A 20,312-nucleotide genomic window follows, 5' to 3' on the forward strand; every position below is an offset into this window, starting at 1 on the left:
CTCCAATATATAGATCTCCAGTCATTCTGTTTCATATATCTTTCTTCCCAGCATGTCTATTAAATCTAAGTTGTATTTTAGATACTTTGCATGAAAAAATGCAGACATAATTTGAGGTTCTGAATGATCCTATTTTTATTAAGAAAAATTTTTCTTTTACTTTTTGCAAGCAACCAATCAGTGTAGTGACAGTTTAATTTAAAACAATCAATTGTTTACCTGATATTGAAAATATAGTGAAGATGATTTTAAAGATATCAAAAGGGGCAGCATTGTGGCTTAGCAGGTAAAACTGCTGCTTTATAGTGGCACTAGCTTTGACTGCTTCTCTTTTGATTCAGCTCCCTGATAATGCACCTAGGATAGTAGCAGAAGATGGCCAAAGTCCTTGGGCCCTTGCATCCACATGGAAGCCTCAGATGAATTTCTCGGCTTCAGAGTGACCCAGGCCCAGTCATTGTAATCATTTGAGTAGTGAACCAGTGGGTGAAAGATCTCTCTTTCTCTCCTTTTCTCTGTAACTCTACCTTTCAAATAAATAAAATAAATCTTTTAAAAAGGAAATGTAATATCATTCTTAGTGACTGTATCTCATTTGAAACAACAATGTCTTTTTTACTCTCCTCCAATTTTTGGCATAGGGTAATACAAATTGTATAATTTAATAAAATTAATAAATGAATTAATGAATCAATGAATGTTGAAAAAGAGGTGCATTTTAATATTTTATCTCTATTTGCATGAATTTATATATTTCCATTTTGTCTGCACAAAGTTGGTAACAATATTTTCTTGTTCATCATTTGTTTTTAATATTAATATTTGGCTTTGCTTGCCTTCTTTAATTTCTTCCACCCTGCCCTCCTCCATCACTTTCCTTTCCCCTCCTGATTCTACCTTATCCCTTCTCCCCTCTTCCCATGTGCTTCTCCCTCCCTCTCCTTCCTTCGTCCTCTGTAATAATTTGAAAAAAAATTTTGTTAATGAGCACAAAAATTTATACATATTTATGGAATATCATGTTATGACTTGATATTTGTATATATTTATAATTTAATGTATAATCAGGGCTAACATATCTACCTCCTCAAACATCATTTCTTTATGGAGAAAATATTGAAAAGCCCTTCACCCAGTTTGTTTTAGAATAATGTATAATACATTGTCATTATCTATAGTCAATCAACCTTCACCCAGTTTATTTTAGAATAATGTATAATACATTGTCATTATCTATAGTCAATCGACTATACAATAGAACACCAGAAATTCTTTCTCCTATCTAGCTATGGCTTAGTATCGGTTTATCATTTTTTCTCCATTCTTCACTTCCCCCCTACACTCCCCAGACTCTCGTAACCACCGTTATATACCTAATTTACATTAGATCAATCATTTAGATTCCACATGAGTGAAATTGTGCAATGCTTGTCTTTCTATCCTTGGCTTATTTCACTTAAAATAATTAGCTGTACCTCCAATCTTCTTACATATGAAAACATTTAAATCATTTAATGGCATAATAGTATTCCACTGGTTATATGTATCATATTTTCCTTATTCATCAGTGAATGGACACTTAGGTTGTCTCCATTTCTTAATTGCTGAAAATTGTTCTGTAATAAACATGGGAAAGCAAATATATCTTCAAAAGACTTATTTTGTCCTCTGTTGATGGGAATGTAAACTGGTGTAACCACTCTGGAAGACAGTATGGAGATATCCCAGAAATCTGAATATAGACCTACCATATGATGTGGCTTCCCACTTTTGCAACTAGATGGGCACAACTGGAAACTATTTTTAAGTGAAATAATTCAGAAACAAAATGACAGATAGCATATATTTTCCCTGATCAGTGTTAATAGTGTATCTAAAATATAATGTATTATATGAAATGGACATTTTGAGATTTGAGGATTATTTACAGCCTTGTCTCTTCTGTTGAGGGACAGCATCATTTTCTTCATACAATTTGCTGAACTCTTTCACTTAATGTAGGGTTAACTTTATGATCATTCAGTAAATGGAAAATAGATCTTTATAAAAATTAAGAGTGGGAATGGGAGAATGAAGAGAAAAAATTGTTGAAGCATGGGCAGGAAGGAGGTTAGGGTGGGTGTATTACTATGTTACTAAATTTTTATGTATCAAATACATGAAACTTGTATAACTTATATAACATTTTAAGAAGTGAAGCAACAATTTCTAAAAATAAAAAGATAAATTTTAAAAAATGGGAGAAAATATTTATAATCAATATATCTGAAAAGGTGCTAATGATTAATACATATGAGAAACTCAGTTTGATAGCAAAAAAATACAATTTATAAATGAAGAACACATTTAAACACAGATCTCTCAAAGGAAGATGTAGAAATGAAAAACAGGGTAATGAATAAAGGCTCACTATAACTAATCGAAAGCTACAATAAGCTATTATTTTATTCTAAGTATATTGCCTTTTACCCAAAAGACAAAGACAATGAGTGATGGAGAGGATGAGGAGAAAGGGGCATCTTTGTGTACTTTGGTGGCAATGTAATGAAGTACATCCCAAAAAAAGGGATTAATATTCCTAAAAAATCTGAAAGAACTACTACATGTTCCAGCAATGCCACTATTGGAGATATATAGATATATATAGATATATATATGGGATATATATATCCATTATTTCCATTGGGCATGTATATAAATATATATATATTCCCTATATATATACACACATATATACACACTTGTATATATATACACACATATACACATATATACACTTATTTCCATTGGGCATATATATAATATATATATATATATATATATATATATATATATATATATATATACACACACACATGCCCAATGGAAATAAGTCTCTATTTTTTAAATTTTGTTTGTTATACAAATATCATGTATTTCCTATATACAGATTTAGAAACATAGTGATACTCATCCCCACCCTATTTCCTGCCCAAACTCCAAACCTTCTTCCTCTTTCTTCTTACATTCCCACTCCTAATTTTTACCAAGATCTATGTTCAATTTACTTAAAGATCATATAGTTAACCCTACACAAAACAAAAGAATTCAACAAATAGTATGAAGAGGGAAAACAAAAAAACACTGTTCCTTAATGGGAGAGACAGGAGCTGTAAAATAATCAAATCTCAAAATGTCTATTTCACTACATTGCATTTCAGGTATTCTATTAGTTACCTCAGATCAAAGAAAACATATGATATCGGTCCTTTATGGACTGGCTTATTTCACTTAGTAAAACGGTTTTGATAGTGCCCATCTTGTTGCAAAATACAGGATACTGCATAGTTTATATGTTGCATAGTTTCTTTTTCTAGTCAAAACCTGATGGAGGCTGGTGCCGTGGCTCACTAGGCTAAACCTCCACCTTGCGGCACTGGCACACTGGGTTCTAGTCCTTGTCGGGGCACCAGATTCTGTCCTGGTTGCCCCTCTTCCAGGCCAGCTCTCTGCTATGGCCCGGGAGTGCAGTGGAGGATGGCCCAAGTGCTTGGGCCCTGCACCCCATGGGAGACCAGGATAAGTATCTGGCTCCTGCCACCGGATCAGCGTGGTGCACTGGCCGCAGTGCACTGGCCGCAGTGGCCATTGGAGGGTGAACCAACTGCAAAGGAAGACCTTTCTCTCTGTCTCTCTCTCACTGTCCACTCTGCCTGTCAAAAAAAAAAAAAAAAAACTGATGGACATCTGAGTTGATTGCCAGTCTTAGCTATTGTGAATTATGCTGCAATGAACATAGGGGTACAGATAACTCCTTCATATGCTGATTTCTGGAAGTTTGGGTAAATTCCCCTGAATAGGATGGCTGGATCATATGGTAGGTCTATATTTGGATTTCTGAGGTATCTCCATACTGTCTTTCACAGTGGCTAGAGCAGTTCACATCCCATAAGAGTGGATTAGGGTACCTTTTCCCCATATCCTCACTAGTATTTGTTGTTGATATCCACATGAGAGCCATTTTAACTGGAGTGAGAGGAAACCTCATTATTACTTTGCTTTGAAAAATATTTTAAATTTGGGTAATATAAATATATCCTGTTGTATTCTTTTTATTCAACATATTTTGGCTATTTGGGGCTCTTTCATGTGTTTAAATTAATTTTAATATTTTTTCTAGTTCTATGAAAATGCCATTGGCATTTTGATAAGAATTACATAAATCATTATGCAGCCTTGGTTAATATGATCATTTACTGATATCTATTCTTCCAATCTATGGCCATAAATGTCTTCATTTCTTTTGTGCCTTTTCAATTTCTTTCATCAGTGTTTTCTAGGTCTCATTGTCTAGATTTTGTACTTTATTGGTTGAACTGAGTCCTAGGTTAGTATTTTTATAGTAATTGGAAATAAGAATAGTTTTAAAATTTTTCAGATAACTTGCAATTAGTAAAAATCACTGCTACTGATTTTTATATTTTGACATTTTATCTTGCAAATTTGTTTTATTAATTCTAAAGGATCTTTGTTAGAGTATGTGATGTTTTCTATGTATGTGCTCATGTCATCTCCCACCAGTGACACTTTGACTTCCTTTGTTCCAATTTGAATGTCTATTTCTTTCTCTTACCTAATTGCTACATGATTTTTCATACTATGTTAAATAGAAATGCTTGGCAGGTGCCGCGGCTCACTAGGCTAATCCTCCACCTTGCAGCACTGGCACACCGGGTTCTAGTCCTTGTCGGGGCACCAGATTCTGTCCTGGTTGCCCCTCTTCCAGGCCAGCTCTCTGCTGTGGCCCAGGAGTGCAGTGGAGGATGGCCCAATTACTTGGGCCCTGCACCCCATGGGAGACCAGGATAAGTACCTGGCTCCTGCCATCGGATCAGTGCGGTATGCCGGCTGCAGCATGCTGGCCACGGTGGCCATTGGAGGGTGAACCAATGGCAAAAGGAAGACCTTCCTCTCTGTCTCTCTCTCTCACTGTCCACTCTGCCTGTCAAAAAAAAAAATAGAAATGCTTAAAGTGATCATTTTGTGTTATTCCAGATCTTGGAGAAGAATTCTTCAGCCTCTCCACATTCAATATGGTGTCAGCTGTTGGCTTGTTGTATATGTCCTTTGTTACGTTATTGTGTACCTGATTTGTTCAGAGTTCCTATTATGAAAGACTCTTAATTTTTATCAACTGCCTTTTCTACATCTATTGAGAATGACATACGATTTTTGCACTTTGGTTGTTATAGCATGTCATGTGTAGTGATTTGTGTATGTAAAAACACACTAGTATCCTTGGGGTAAATCTCTTCTGACTGTAGTATGTAATCCTTTTAATGTACTAGTATTTTTGTAAATTTTCCCATCTGTACTTACCGAGGATATTAGTTTATAATTTGAGTTTTTGTTGTATCTTTGGTTTTGGTTTAAAGGTAATGCTGACCTTATAGAATGCATTTTGAAGAATTATTTCTCTCCTATTTTTGAATAGTTTAAGAAGTATTGATGTTAATTGTTTTTACATGTTTCATAGAATTTATAAAAGGGCAGGCACTATGGCCTAGAGGGTAAAGCCACTGTCTTCAGTGCTGGCATCTCATATTGGCCTTCACTTCAAGTTCTGGCTGATCCACTTCCAATACTGCTCCCAGATCATATGTCTGGGCCACTGTACCTATGTGGGAGTTCCAGATGAAGTTTCTGATTCCTGGCTTCATCCTGGCACAGTTACAGATATTGTAGCCATTTTAAAAGCAGGAAAATTGCAAGTTTACAACATAGTACTGCATGTAAAAAACTAGAAAAGCAAGAGTACACCAAACCTAAATTAGGGATGACTTATAATAAAACCCAGAGCATAAATAGATAAAACAAAAACTAAAGATGTGAAATAAAGTCCTGGCTCTTTGAAAACATAAACACATTGACAAACCCTCAGCTAAATTAACTAAGACAAAAAGAGAAGTCTCAGGTAACTGAAAATAAATATAAAATGGAAACACTACAACTGATAACACAGTTATCAGAGATACAAAGGGTCACTAATGATTATTAGATTCAATCATATGCCAATATGTTTGATAACTCAGAAGTGGTCAAATTCCTGGACACACACACTTTAACAGAAGTGAACCATGAAACAATAGAATCCCTAAATGGATGAGAAACAACCAGCAAGATTAAATTAGTAATAGAGTCCAGCATCAAAGAAAAGTCCAGAACCAGATAGTTTCCTTTATTAATTCATTTTGTTTTATTGGATTTTAAAGATTTATTTATTTACTTGAAAGGTAGAGTTAGAGAATGAGAGAAAGAAAGAAAGAGAGAGGTGGAGAGTGATGAAGATCTTCCACCCACTGATCCAATCTCCAAATGGCCTCACTGGCCAAGGATGGGCAGGCCAAAGCCAGGAGCCAGGAGTTTCTTCTGGGTCTCCTAAATGGGTGTCAATGGGCCAAGGACTTGGACAATCTGTCATTACTTTCCTAGGCTGGGATCTGCATCAGAAGAGAAGCAGCCAGGATATGAACCAGTGCCCATAAAGTATGCTGGTATCTTGCGTGGTGGTTAAACACAGTACATCACAATGCTGACCCCTGAAGCTGATTATTTTAAAATATTTATTTGAAAGTCAGAGTCACAGTAGAGAGGGGGGTATAGAAAGAAAGGAGAGATTTTCTATGCACTGGCCCATTCCCCAACTGGCTGCAAAGTCCAAGACTGTGCCAGGCTGAAGCCAGGAGCCAGCAGCCTCATCTGGGTCTCCCATGTGGGTGCAGAGCCTGAAGCACTTGGGTTATCATCTGTTGCCTTCCCAGGAACATTATCAGGGAGAATGATTGGAAATGGAGCAGAAGGGTCTTGAACAGGACCCAATTGGGGTGCTGGCACTGCAGATGGCAGCTTAGTGCACTACACCACAGCCAAAACCCCCTTAAAGCTGATTTTTTTAAAAGGTGAAATAATGTACTGCAAATCTTCTGATTATGAAAAATAATCTAATGACAAGTTGTCATATTTTGGTGCCTTTATATTTTAATTGTCCCTACAAAAGCATGACTAAAATTTTTAATTCAACATAGTGTGCACAGTCTAGCGCATCTTAAATCTGAGGATATAAATGAAGAGTAGAAAAATGAAATAGAGCCACGTTGATTTATCTGCTTCAAGTTCTGTAGCCAGGGTAGTAAGGATGGTTTTACTTCAGTAACCATTCAAGTGGGGGATTGGATCTTGGAAGGCTCTAAAAATCTAAATGGATATTTTAAAGTTCAAAGATTTCATTTAGAACTTTGGATCTTAAAAAAATAAAATAAAAAGACCAATTCATGTTGTCAGAAGTTTAAAATATCAAGATACTATATCACTGAAAAAAATTCATTTATTCAGGGTTTCAACTAGAATTATTGACTAAGTTTTGTCGATTGTAAGGTGAGCAAATGTGTGAAAAAAGTAAATAACCTTGACTAGTTTACAGCTCAGTTCTACCTAAGCAATCACATCTCAATCTACAAAAGAAAATGCATATATTTCCTTCCCAATGACACATAAAATTATTACAAAACTAAGTTTCTTAAATCAGTACAAAAACTTAGAAAAATGAATAAAATAATTAACACATTAAAATTTAACAAAATTACCACATGGCATTAACCCATTACTTCAGACAACTTAAATACATAAAGACAAAGTGAGACGTAGACAATCAGACAGGAGCTGAGTAAAAGTGGAAGGGAATAGCCACACATTAAATACAAGACAAAAAACACTATAGCCTAGAAGATGGGTTGACATTAGATTTTGAAATTAAAAAGATGAAAATTTTGTGAGCAATGTTTAATACAAAACCTTTTTGCTTTAATTTATAAGATTAAATTCTAGTCTTATAACAATGTGCCTTTAATGTTACTGCATCACTGATGTTTAGAAATACATATAAAGAGGCCAGCACTGTGCTCCACCTGCAGCACCGGCACCCCAGGTTCTAGTCCCAGTTGGCGCACTGGATTCTGTCCTGGTTGCTCCGTTTCCAATGCTGTGGCCTGGGAAGGCATTGGAGGATGACCCAAGTGCTTGAGCCCTGTATCCACATGGGAGACCAGGAAGAAGCACCTGGCTCCCGGTTTTGGATTGCTGCAGCATGCCAACTGCAGCGCACCAGCTGTAGTGGCCATTTGGGGAGTGAACCAACAGAAGGAAGACCCTTCTCTCTGTCTCTCTCTGTCTAACTGCCTGTCAAAAAATACATATAAAGAATTTTTCTAGTGTCAGCCAACCAAATCCTACACAAGATTCATCTTCCACCAAACTTCTAAAACATTCTTGCATTACCTTACTCATTTCTTCTTAAAGACCACCAGCATTTTCAATTTAGGATGAGTATTACTTCAATTTCCCCTGAATTGGCTTCTTTCATACCCCATAGCTTTATTTACCAAGACATTCCCATGACTAAAGCTTCATGTTTCTTTTTCCCCTACCTACAAGATTCTTGAATTTACATAAAAAATTAAGAACACATAGAATTTTAACCTAGAGTTACTTTAATTTTTTGAACATTAGAGGAATTAAGCATGAAACAAAAATATTCTTGTCTTTGTTACATAATTATACTTTGCAAAGTGCTGCTATAAACTCTAGAAATATCAGGAAAACTCTAAAGTCTGGAAGATAAAACATTTAAGCACTGAAAAAATGTTTTTAGTAAAGGACAGAAAAGCCCACCAATCGGACAATGGTTAGGCAAGAACATCAAATGAGAACAAGAAAGAAAGAAAGAGAGAGAGAATATAGGGATATCCTATAGGTACCTTAAGTAAGTCCAAGTCATTCTATAGAGGTGGATGGAGCCAGAAACTGGGTTGGTAACTTCTGGACACCTGGTTCCATCCTGCTGGTTCCAGAGGCTGGGTATATAGCATCTGGGCACCTGGGTCCACCCATACAGTTCCTCCCCAACCCACATGTCCCACTTTGTCCCCTTCCTACAAGGTAAAGACAACCAAACAGTAGGGTGCTGTCCAAGGGGGGCTTAGATTTTGAGAAAAGAGGGAATCTACTCATCACCAAATTAGATCTAATAGGTACTCTGGGGTGGGATGCAAGGAGTATCTGGGTAGGCTGCTGCCCAAGCATCCCTTCAGAGGGTCAGCCCAGGGCTCACATAAAGATGAGTGCTTGGGGTGGGGGACACTATGTAGTGATGCACCAACTTCAGCATAAGTTTAAATGCAGCATGGTCTACATGACCCTGGGATTGCATTGCAGATCAAAATTGCTGCCCTTACATTCAATGCTCAGATTCTTGGTGCCTGACAGGGTCTTGATCCCAAACATGACATGTTAGTCATGCCATCACATAGGAAGAGGAAAATAGGCTTCACACTGAACAGGCTTGCTTCACTATTGGTGCTCCAGTAGAAACTGCTTTGCAGCTTGTGCATTGTGCTCACAGTCAGCTGGTACTCACTCATAGACCTCAATGTCTTGAGGCACAATCTTGTTTCCAGGGACAATTCATCCCAATGGAGGGAAAACTTGGGTGACTATCAGGCATAAAGGGAATGTGGAGCTGTCTCACAGCCTCTACATTAGCAAATACTATATCCCAGGACTTTCATACCAAACTGAAGTCTCCTGCCTTAGGGCTGTCTCTGTCTTCAGGATAAGGCAGTGGACAGTTGTAGCTCATGGTTTGCAAAGATGTTGGAAGCCAGGAGTTCCCAAAGGGGACTTCATGTGCTTATTGCTTAGTCTTTGTTACCCCAGGCAACCTGGGTAGGAATGAGGCAGAGGCTTTCAGAGCCAACATGGTGGCAGAAATACTTGATGCAAGCTAAGGCAAATCTGGGGATCTCAATGGGAAGTAGAGTTCTCTGCCTGTGCACCCAGGAGCAGCATGCCTCATAGTGCCTTTCAGAGATGGGGGCCCAGAAGCCAGCATGTCTTTCAATGCCTGCTTTCTCAAGCAAGAGGCAAGATGCCAAAGTGCCTTAGAGTTTGTGCATGTTGAGGAGGAATTGGGATGCAAGGAGTTCAAGTGACAATGTTCAGCATTATGCCAACAAATTAGAAGATTCAAGGCACCTGCTAATGCACCTCCAGGGATGCAAAGTACATGTGCTCCCTGATGTGCAAGCATGATTTAGGATCAAGATGTCTGGCACTGCAGGTGGGGCAGGACATGCAGGCATATAGCAGGAGTCAGGCCTCATATCCATTTTTCCCTGACAAATTCCTCATTCCTTCATCTGGCACACACATGCCCTATCATTATCTACATCATTATTTCACTATTTGGTCACAGTTGCTGGCAGTTTGTCATTTGCCTTACCTCTACAGGTATTTAGCAGTCAACATTGTATTGTTGTAGAACCAAAAAATCTGATAATATAAACAAGGCAGCTGGTAATGATGTGGCTTCTGCTGAACACTCAGAAAAAATTTCAAAGGAGTGTAGGTAATGCAGTCAGTCAGAAAAAAAAAAAAACTGAGGTAGAAATTAGAATTAAAAACAACAAGGTTGGAACAGCTCTGTGTTGCAGTGGGATAACCAAAGGCCTACAGTGCTGACATCCCATATGGGCTCCAGTTCAAGCCTTAGCTGCTCGTCTTAATATCCAGTTCCCTGTGAGGTACCTGGGAAATCAGTAGAAGATGGACCAAGCCTCTGGACCCCTAAACTTACCTCTTAGACCTAGAAGAGGCTCATGGCCCCAGCCTGATCAATTGTGATAATCTGGGGAGTGAACCAGCAGATGGAGGATCTGTTTCTCCTTCTCTCTCTTTCAAATTACCAAATCTTAAAAACAATAAGTTGCAAGAGTTAAAAAAATGATGCTGAAATTCATATGGAAACACAAGAGACCCCAAATAGCTAAAGCAACTGTATACAAAAACAAAACAAAAAAAAACACACAAGCCATCAGGCATCACAAAAATTTGAACACAGACCTACCATATGACCCAGGCCTCCCACTCCTGGGAATTTACAAATGGGAAATGAAATTAGCACATAAGAGTATCTCTACCCCCATGTTTATTGCAGCTCTTTTCACAATAGCTAAGACATGGAACCAACCTAAAAGCCCATCAACCGAAGACTGGATAAAGAAATTATAGGGTATGTACACTATGGAATTCTACAGCAGTAAAAAAAAAAATGAAATCCCTGAACTGCGATAACTAATAGAGCACCTAATAGGAGGTCTGTAGAAGTGAAATTGACACTTTGAGAAGCAATGAGAACAGCCTTTATCTTGACTATGAAGGAACTTTTTTCATTCTATTTGTTGAACTCTTTACTTAACAGAGCTAATCATATGTGTATAAAATCAATTAAAAATAGAACTCGGCCAGCGCCATGGCTCAATAGGCTAATCCTCTGCCTGCAGCGCCAGCACACCAGGTTCTTGTCCCGGTTGGGGTTCTGGATTCTGTCTCGGTTTCTCCTTTTCCAGTCTAGCTCTCTGCTGTGGCCTGGGAGTGCAGTGGAGGATGGCCCAAGTGCTTGGGCTCTGCACCCCCATGGGAGACCAGGAGAAGCACCTGGCTCCTGGCTTTGGATCAGCACGGTGTGCTGGCTGCAGTGGCTATGGGGGGGGTGAAACAATGGAAAAAAGGAAGACCTTTCTCTCTGCCTCTCTCTCTCACTGTCCATTTTGCCTGTCCAAAAAAAAAAAAAAATAGAACTCAGTAAAAAAATAAGAGTGGGAATAAGGGAGGAGGAAATTTATAACTGTAAAGCTGTATAGTTTTGCATATATTCCTATGGACTTTTTGCTAACAGTACAGTTTATAAACTTGCATTGGACCCCAATATGGGGTCCAACATGGGAAACAGTCCACACAGCAAACTCATAGAATGATAATCACTTCAAATAGCACTCTTGACCTCAGAATCAGCCCTTCAGTCATTCTGGTCTGGCTGAAATGCCCATGAGAGTATTTCAGACATGGAACACTATAACATCATGGCCAAAAATGTCCTATATGAAGGATATCTGTGGGTGAAACCCCTGTGGAAAGAAGTCACCAAAGAAGGATGTACTTTTCTCTGAAGCAAGAACTTCCGCTTTGTGTGTGGCCTTTTCTAAATACTGATGGTGTTTGAGGGTTCAAAAGGCTTCCATAGCCCAGGCAGTTTATGTCAAGAGCCCCAGGCAATGTTAATTGTTAAATTAACAACAGGAATCACTGTGCACTAACTTCCTATGCAGAACTTCTATCCTCAATGAGTTGTATTATGAGAGTTAAACTTGTTCTCAATTTTGTGTGTGTGCAAGTTGTTGAAATCTTTACTTAGAGTTGGTCTTCTGTTTATTAAGTAATTGAAAATGAATCTTGGAAAATGGGACTGTGCATGGGAGACAGCGGATGAGGAGGGACTGGAGTATGGGTGCAAGAGTGTTGTACTTAACAAATGCATGAAGTCTGTTATAGTTGAATGAAAGGTTTCTTTGGGGGGAAAAGCAGGACAGGTTTATAGTGCATTGGTAACTGGAATACATATGCTTTATTCTAAGAAATATGAATCCAGAACATCATGAATTAAGGCTCAGGTTCTTGATGGGGAGTGTGTGTGATGAGCCTGGAGCCATGTAAAATAATTCTAGCTGAAAACCCTGTATGCTGTATGGAAGGTCTGGGTTTTGGACAGTGTGTGACTGCAATACACATGCTGCTGGCAGTCTTCTATTCCTAGAGCTCACTGGCTAGCTGCCTATATCATCAGATAGTAAAATGAAATAAAACAGAAGTCAGAACATTGGTAAATGACTCCAAACAGGCATAACCACAATAGAGAGGCAAGAGAGCTGCAGAACAAACAAGGACAAAAATAAAAAGAACTATGGCCAGCACTGTGGAACAACAGGTTAAGCTGCTGTGAGCAATGCTGACATTTTATATTTAAGTGTTAGCTGGGAGTCCTGGCTACTTTGTTTCTGTCACTACATTGCTAATACTCCTATGGAGTTAGTACTTAATGATCCATATGTTTGGGGCCCTACCACCCATGTGGGAGGCTAAAATAGAATTTAGGCCTCCTGGCTTTGGTCTCACCTAGACATGGCTGTTTCAGCCATCTGTGGTAGTGAAGTAGTGAATATAAGAACTCTGTGTACATGTTTTGCTCTGTCATTGTCTTTTAATGGAAAAAAAATTAAACATTGGCCCAGAAACAATCCCAGGAAGATAGTTTGGACATTTGGCCACCAAAGCAATACTTATGAATCCTCTTCAATCTATAAATAGATTGGTAATATGGACAAATGAGACAGTCTACACACAAATCTGGGATTCACATGACTAAAAAAGCCACAAGACAAATCCTACCTAGGACAAAAAAAAAAACCAACATCCAACTCTAATAGTACAGCATTATGGCTGGCATGTGAGGTAACACAACTGTGGTCACATTACTGATCTGTACTAGAATAAATGGAGGAAGACTCATGTGCAGGCAGTGAAAGAGTTGTACCAAATACTTTGCAAATGTTAGGATTGTATTTCAAACTGAGTAGTATAGAATGAGTATTTACTTACAAAAAATTACATGTGGATATCGTCCCCTACTCATAATAAGTGCAGGCAAAACAGCAGATTATTTGGCACAGAGACTAATGTAGATTTCAAAGACTGCATAGCCAGCCTCTGCAGTACAGTGTTACACCCTCATGTGAATTCCCTAATACCTGCAGAGATGTGATGTTAAACAGGTATTTTTCCACCTTCATTACTGTTTTGCAGAATAATATTGAGTAATTTTGCTAGCACTTATTTTATGTACTAATAATTTTGTGGATAATTTTGCTGATGCTTGTTGAAATCTGCCTCAGAGTAAAAGCTTTGTCCACTTCCACTGCCTTTGTAGAGTTCTTCCTCTAAGATCCCTGATAGTGAGATCTGGCTTATGGTAGAAAGTTTTCCTATATTCACATGCTTTCTCACCTGTGAGTTCTTTGATGTGTGCCTAACACTGACTTCTGGCATCAGGAATTTACATAATCACTTCATTAAAAGGTATTTTTTTCCTTTTTGTGAGTTCTGCCTTCTGTTGAGATGTATCTTCTGGCAAAAAGTCTTTTCTTATCCATAGCATTGACAAGTTATCTCTTACATGTGAGTTCTTTGATGCCTTCTGAAGTTTGAATTCTGAGAAAATGTTTTTCCACATTCATCACATTGATAAGGTTTCTCCCCTGTGTGAACTCTCTGATGTGTAATGAGTTGTGAGTTATTACAAAAGACTTTTCCACATGTATTGCATTCATAAATTTTCTCTGATCTATGCATTCTCTGATGGGTAAAGAGTTGTGATTTCCAACAAACGGGTTTTCCACACATTTTGCATTTATAAATCTTCTCCGTCTTATGTAGAGTGAGTTGTGACTTCTGGAAAAAGGATTTTCCACAGGTACTACATTCATAAGTTTTCTTCCTTTTTGTGGATCATCTGGTGTGCAATGAGTTGTGATTTTTGGCAAAAGGCTTTTCCACATGTATTACATTCAAAAGGTTTATCCACTGTGTGAATTTTCTCTGATGTGTAGTAAGGTTTGACTTCCAGCGAAAGGTTTTTTCACACATTTCACATCCATAAGGTTTCTCATTTATGTGAATCTTCTGATGTGAAGTTAGATTTGACTTTTGGATAAAGGCTTTTCCACCTTTATTACATTTATAAGGTTTCTGCCCTATGTGAATTCTCTGATGTACAGTGAGATTTGACTTCCAGAAAAAGGCTTTTCTGCATATATCACATTTGTAAGATTTCTCCTTTGTGTGAATTCTTTGATGTGAAATAAGGATTGTTTTCCAATGAAAGCCTTTTCCGCATGTATTACATTGATAAGGTTTCTCCCCTGTGTGAAATCTCTGATGTAGAATGAGTTGTGACTTCCAATAAAATGCTTTGCCACATGTTTTACATGTGAAAGATTTGTATCTTGTGTGAGTCATGTGATTTGTAGTATCTGACCTCAGGTAAATGGTTTTCCCACATTCATTGCACCCAGAGGGCCTTTCCCCTTTCTGAGTTCTATGATGGATCGAAAGGCAGGATTTACAATTGAAAGATTTTCCACAGGGGTTACAAGAATAGGTTTTTCTTCCTGTATGTGTTCTTTGACTTGTGATAAAATCTGATTTGTAAATGAGAGTTTCCTCATACTCAAAAGATTCATAAAGTTTCTTTCCTGTGTGTGTTTGTTGAGGTTTACTGAGGTAGGACTTTTTCTGGAAAGTTCTTTACATGTTCAGTTGTCTTTCCTACAATGCCAACTGACTTATTACAGGTGTCTCCCATATGAGCCCTTTCATTTGTAAAGAACACCCTTTTCCCGTTGAACCCTTTGCCTTTTACACTGTGTTCAAACACCTGCTGAAAAGGCTGAATCTTGTGAGGCTGCCTGATGGGCTCCCAGTGTTCACTTGAGTTGCCAGGTACATTAGTGCCATCAGATTTCTCTGCAGCTCGCATCTCATCAGGCCTCCTAGGGAGAAGCAAATTGTGAAATAAATTATATGTCTCAGCTTTCAGTAAAAATATGGCCTGAGATTAAATTAAGTGTTGCTTTTTTTTTTAACAGGCAGAGTGGACAGTTAGAGAGAGAGAGACAGAGAGATCTTCCTTTGCCATCGGTTCACCCTCCAATGGCCGCCACGGCTGGTGTGCCATGCTGATCTGAAGGCAGGAGCCAGGTGCTTCTCCTGGTCTCCCATGGGGTGCAGGGCCCAAGCACTTGGGCCATCCTCCACTGCATTCCCCGGCCATAGCAGAGCTGGCCTGGAAGAGGGGCAACTGGGACAGAATCTGGTGCCCTGACTGGGACTAGAACCTGGTGTGCCAGTGCTGCTAGGTGGAGGATTAGCCTGTTGAGCCGCGGCACCAGCTAAGTGTTGCTTTTTAATTTAACTCTCTTGTGTGTTAAGTTGTTGTTTGTGATTACAACTTGCCTCAAATTTATTTGTTGACTTTTCCAGTTGGTTCCCAATAGGTCATCCCTTCTGTGGGCTGAAATGAGAAAAAAAAAATACTATATCCATGAACCATATCTAAATGTTACTTGTAGAATGTTCAAGTAAAAGCAATGCAATTTCTTAGTGGAATAGCATTTGAATAGGTCAGTAAAAGGTATTCAGTGTTGCCCTATATATCTTTTTCTTCATAATACACTAAGGTAATAAAACAAAGGAAGCTTTCCCAAATTCATACATTTAACTATGTTAAATGTTTTAAGTGGAGAGAGGGGGCAAGTGATGTCAGGCAGTGGGTCAAACCATTTCTGAGGATACATGCATCCCACATTAGTACCAGATGAGTCCTGGCTACTGTGCTTCCAATACAGATTCCTGCTAATGTGTCCTGGCAGGCAACCAATGATGATTCTAAGTGTGTTGGAGCCTGCCACACACTTAAAAGACCCAAACAGATTTACTGGCTTTTGGTTTCAGGTTGGCCTCATTCTTACTGTAGCAGGCATTTGGGCAATGAACATGTAGATGGAGGACTTTTCTCTCATTCTCTATTTCTCTGTTACTTTCATTCTGCCTTGCAAGGAGAACCTAATAAACATTTTCATAACTAAGTAAATATTTATAAAAGTTGAGAAACACTTAGTAAAAATACTTACCAACTATCTTATTTGAGTAATAAGCTGCAAACTTCCCAGCAACCATCATCATTTCTTATAAAAGTGAGGTTTCTTGCTTCCTTAATCATTCAGCTTTGAAGATGGGAAAACTTCATTGGATCACTTACTTATAGGTACCAGAAGAGGACATGTGTGTATCCCCTAGGCAGGACCATAACTTAGAAACGGCATCCATTTTTTGGTTGCTGCATGTTCAGTTTTTCCAGGGGAATGGCTATAGAGATCTGTGGGGTTTCTTAAGCAAAAACACCTCCTTTAAATGTTTTCAAGATTTGTTTATTTTAGAGGCTGGTGCTGTAGTGCAGTGGGTTAAAGCCTTGCCCTGTGGCACCAGCATCCCATATGGGTGCCAAGTCTCAGCTGCTCCACTTCAGATTCAGCTACCTGCTAATGTGCCTGAGAAAGCAGCAGAGGATGGCCCAAGTCACTTGGTCCCTGTACCTGCATAGGAGACTCAGAAGAAACTCTGGACTCTTGGCTTCATATTGATTCAGCTGCACGCATTTCAGTCAGTTAGGAGTGAACTGGCAGATGAAAGACCTCTCTCTCTCTGTCTCTACCTCTCTCTCTCTCTTTCAAATAAATAAAAAAAACTTTTATAAAAGATTTATTTTTTTTAAAGACAGAGTTACAAAGAGAGATGGAGAGAGTATTCTTCCACTTATTCACTCCCCAAATGGCTGCAATGGTCAGGGCTGTACCAGGGTAAAGACAGGAGCACAGAACTCCAAATGAGTCTCCCAGATATGTGCAAAGAAACATCTGCTGCTTTCCCAGGCACAGTACCAGGGAGCTGCATCACAAGTGGGGCAGCCAGGACTCAAGTTGGTGCCCATATGAAATGCTGTCATTACAGGAAGTGGTTCAACATACTGTCATAATCTCAGCCCTTCCCAAATCTTTTATATGTACATTATGATGACAGGTTTCCACAGATTCCTAAGAAAACCTAGTATCTTCAGATTCTCAGTACCACAGAAGGCCCATAAATGTCCCATACATCATTTTTTGTATGCTTTCCAATCAATTTAAGGAAATATGTTCTGCCATTAGGATTATGTTCACCTTCTTTGAGAAGTACTTCAACCTCATTATGAAACCAGCATACTTGGTATTCTTTGAGTTCTTGGTATACACTCTTGCTCTAAAATTTGAAGTTATGGCTTTTAATGCTTGTGCTAGATGCTCAAAATTATCCCATTTTTACAGAAAACTGACTCTCTTATGCATTTCTAAACTTTTATATTATAATTATATTATAAAAGGAGCAGGAAAAGTATTATAGCATGTTAACCTGCTTGCTGCAACACTGGAATCCCATTTTCTTCATGATTTATTTATTTGAACTACAGGGATAGGGACAGACAAACAAAGCCCATTCACTCATTCACTTTTCAATTGCTTGCAATGGCCATTTATTTTGTTACTCATTTATTTGAGAATCAGAGACAGAAAAAAGGGAGAGAGGGGATGCCACTATGGCATAGCGAGTAAAGCCACTGCCTGCAGTGTTGGCATCCCATGTGGGTACCAGTTCAAGTCCCAGCTGCTCCACTTCTGACTGGGAAAGCAGTAGAAGATGTACAGTAGAAGTACTTGGGCCCTGCACCCATGTGGGAGTCCCAGAGGAATCTACTGGCTCCTGGCTTCAGATTGGCGGCAGATGCAGCCAACTGGGGAATAAACCAGCACTTGAAAGACCTCTCTCTCTCTGCCTTTCCTTCTTTCTCCATGTAACTGACTTTCAAATCAATAAATCTTAAAAAAAAAAGACAGAAAAAGGGAGAGGAAAGAGACAATGAGAAAGCTCACATTCACTAATTCAGTACTCAAATTTGTGCAACAGTAAGGCCTGTGCCTGGTCAAAACCATGAGTGGGAACTAAATTTCTGCAACTCATAAGAAATCAGTTCCTCTGTGCGATCCAATTTTTATAAGCATTGATAGAATAAATACATGAATAGGACAGTGCCATGGCTCATTTGGCTAATCCTCTGCCTGTGGCACTGGCACCCCAGGTTCTAGTCCTGCCTGGGGTGCCAGATTCTGTCCTGGTTGCTCCTCTTCCAGTCCAGCTCTCTGCTGTGGCCCAGGAAGGCAGTGGAGGATGGCCCAGGTGCTTGGGCCCTGCACCCACATCGGAGACTGGGAGGAAGCACCTGGCTCCTGGCTTCAGATTAGTGCAGCACACCAGCCACAGCATACTGGCTGGAGCAGCCATTTGGGGAGTTAAACAATGGAAGGAAGACCTTTATCTCTGTTCCCCTCTCTAACTCTGCCTGTCAAAAAAAAAAAAAAAAGAATAAACATCTGAAGAAAAACAGGATGTGACAGTAGGAAGAAGGACAAGTTTGAATACAGGGGATGTATTTAACCTAAAAATTAGTCTCATTACAGGCAGAAATTGATTGCAATGGAGCTAGCACTATGGCACAGTAAGCTAAAATTCTGCCTGCAGCATTGACAACCCATATGGGTACTAGTTCATGTTCCAGGTGCTCCTCTTCAAATCAGCTCTCTGCTAATGGCCTGGGAAAGTGGTGGAAGACAGCCCAAGTGCTCTCCATCTTGGAGACCCAGAGGAAATTTCTGGCTCCTGGTTTCATATCAGCTCAGCTCTGGCCATTGCAGCCATCTGAGGAGTGAACCAGTGAATGGAAGACCTTTCTATCTCTCCCTCTGTCTGTCTGTAACTCTACCTCTCAAATAAATAAATAAATAAAATTTTAAAAATAAATTGATTGCATTGTTGGTAGTTCTGACAAAATATTCACCCAGAGCAAAACAACAAGCAGATGATGCGTCATATCAGCTGTTCTCAGGACTGGGACTTGGGATAAATAATGAGAAATGCTCTACCCAGTCAACATTCCTTGAGATCTTTTCCATCCCAGTCTCCCTGTCCCATGTGTGCTGACTGACCTGACAGGCTCCAATTTAGGGGTTTTGTCACTGTCCATGGCTCTGCCCCCTGTTCCAACTTGAAGATCACCTCAGGTTTGCTTTTGCAGTACCCTGTTAAAGGGAAATAATGCTGGGTGTCATCATATCATTATGTTAGAGTTTTGAAAGACAACAGCTTGTTCACAGGGGCTGTGAAACAAAATTGTTGATGTCAATCCTTTCCTTATGTTTCTTGGCCTCAAATTCTATGCTTATCCACCATGTAATCTTTTAAACAATTAATTTGCTTGCCACATGGGAAGTAACTGTTTCACTTCGGCATGAGAGGGGAATAGCACTCACCCAAAAACAACAGGCTATTGTAGGTCTCCATCATCATATCTTTGTACAGAGTCCTCTGAGAACTGTCCAGGTACTGCCACTCCTCCTGAGTGATGTCCACAGCCAGGTCTTCAAATGACACCAACATCTGCAACAGCACATTTTTTTTTGTTCATCATGCCAGTTCTGTCACAAAAAGACTATGAGTGCATTTCTCTGTGTGTGTCTTCTATGCCTTTTATATAAGATGCGGATGATTTTGGAATCTATATGGCAACAGCATGCAAAATTACAATGAAAATGTCTTGCTTCTATATTAATTTCATAATTCAAAAATCAGTACAATGGAATGCTCGTTATTATGGAACTGCTCTTTCTCCTAATGATTTTGAAAAGAGCCCACACTGTAATCTGTAGACATACATGTAAGCATATGACTGAATTAACATT

At 39.0% G+C, this 20,312-nt stretch overlaps 1 long non-coding RNA gene across 1 annotated transcript; it reads right to left on the minus strand.

The window, feature by feature from the left end:
* Positions 1-15,938: 15,938 nt before the first annotated feature.
* Positions 15,939-20,010, minus strand: LOC149119407 (uncharacterized). Its single transcript, XR_016228679.1, has 3 exons — positions 19,884-20,010; positions 19,560-19,652; positions 15,939-15,997 (listed from the first exon to the last, which is right to left on the minus strand). It is a non-coding gene; the product is annotated as an uncharacterized LOC149119407 (long non-coding RNA).
* Between the last annotated feature and the right edge of the window lie 302 nt (positions 20,011-20,312).

The sequence above is a fragment of the Oryctolagus cuniculus genome, chromosome Y (assembly GCF_051225735.1).
Source record: "Oryctolagus cuniculus isolate XC-2025 breed Fujian yellow rabbit chromosome Y, ASM5122573v1, whole genome shotgun sequence".
Taxonomy (NCBI): domain Eukaryota; kingdom Metazoa; phylum Chordata; class Mammalia; order Lagomorpha; family Leporidae; genus Oryctolagus; species Oryctolagus cuniculus.